This window comes from Myotis davidii, unplaced genomic scaffold (genome assembly GCF_000327345.1).
Source record: "Myotis davidii unplaced genomic scaffold, ASM32734v1 scaffold370, whole genome shotgun sequence".
Taxonomy (NCBI): domain Eukaryota; kingdom Metazoa; phylum Chordata; class Mammalia; order Chiroptera; family Vespertilionidae; genus Myotis; species Myotis davidii.
The window spans coordinates 10,063,248-10,064,772 of record NW_006288615.1 but is presented as its reverse complement, the minus strand read 5'-3'; the positions used below and the strand labels follow the sequence as shown (position 1 = coordinate 10,064,772).

The 1,525-nt window shown below is 34.4% G+C and overlaps 1 protein-coding gene across 1 annotated transcript in view; it reads right to left on the bottom strand.

Annotated features, from left to right (window-relative positions):
* Positions 1 to 1,525, bottom strand: part of CERKL (ceramide kinase like) — a 51,672-nt gene that overhangs the window by 16,848 nt on the left and 33,299 nt on the right. The gene's annotated exons all lie outside the window — the stretch shown is intronic.

The window sequence follows — 1,525 nt, the reverse complement described above, 5'->3', positions numbered from 1 at the left end:
AACAACAACTGTGGGCAACAGATATACTTTCACACTCAACTGACAGGTTAGAAAACTAAGGCATTGAAAGACTAAGTAACTTTTCCAAGGTCAAAGCATGGTAAGTGATAGAATGAGGATTTGAAATAAGACACTTTGGCCTTGGAGACTGCACTTTTATTCAAGATATTATTTTCCTTCCCTATATTATATAAAACCTCATTGAGTATAGCCATATGAGAGTTTTATTACTTTGCAAATCAGTTTACCAGGATAACTAATGTGAAATTAAATGCGTTAGGAAAGAATGTATTTATTTATGTTGACTACTACTAGATCATTAAGATCATTTCCAGATGTAGTTATTAGGCCTACAAATATACTTAATACAAACATATCACAAGGGTCTGGATACTACAAGAAAAGGGGGAAAAATCAACTTTTTATCATTATTAGCTAATTTAACCACACTTAAGAGAACCTAAAACATAACCCTTAGAGTAACTACTATTTGGCATATGGCTTATGTTTTTAGGATAAGTCGATTTCTTCTTGCCATGGTCCCAAGTAGACTGATTCTGCCTAGAAAAGTATAACTGGAGGCTATTATCTTATATCTCTTTATAAAAATAAAATTAAAAATTAAATGGATGTTTGTGTATTTACCTATCAACCAATATCATTTTTGAATGATTTTGAATGGATTTTTCATTTAAAACATTTTTGAGCTGAAACCGGTTTGGCTCAGTGGATAGAGCATCAGCCTGAGAACTGAAAGGTCCCAGGTTCGATTCCGGTCAAGGGCATGTACCTGGGTTGCGGGCACATCCCCAGGAGGAGATGTGTAGGAGGCAGCTGACCAATGTTTCTCTCTCATCGATGTTTCTAACTCTCTATCTCTCTCCCTTTCTCTCTGTAAAAAATCAATAAAATATATTAAAAAAACATTTTTGAAAAAGAGATACTTTTCTATAGCCTTAACTATACAGATACCATGGTCAATGTGATAAAACGTCAATGTTAGCCAAACAATGTTTAAATTATTATGGATCTAGTTAACGGTGAAATTAACAGAATAAGAAAAATACATAAATAAATTCAAATAGAAAGCACTGTCAAACAAAATAGGAAAATATTAGTATATTTATAATTGACTCAGAGCTACAGATTTGCTTAACCATATGTACACTATACATTCAACTGTTACTGCTTCACACCTCTTCTTTGCCTTGGCAAAGCTTCCTATTCATGCCCAGTAAAAATAGGGGCCAATCTAGAAACCGACACGCCTAAAATTTCAGCAACAGGATCTGTTTTCTAGAACACACTGGAGCTGCACACCAGCTGTCATGAGCACTGGTACACTGTTCCTGTTGGCTTTAAAAATATGTCACAATGTGTCTTCACAGAAACATATGCAACTCATTAATCCTAGCAAATAACATTTCTTAAACAGTACTTACCAAACCATTTTTGCTTTACTGAAAAATACACAGAGACTCTTTCTTGGATCCTAACCTCTCTGTGTCTAAACACAGCACCACCA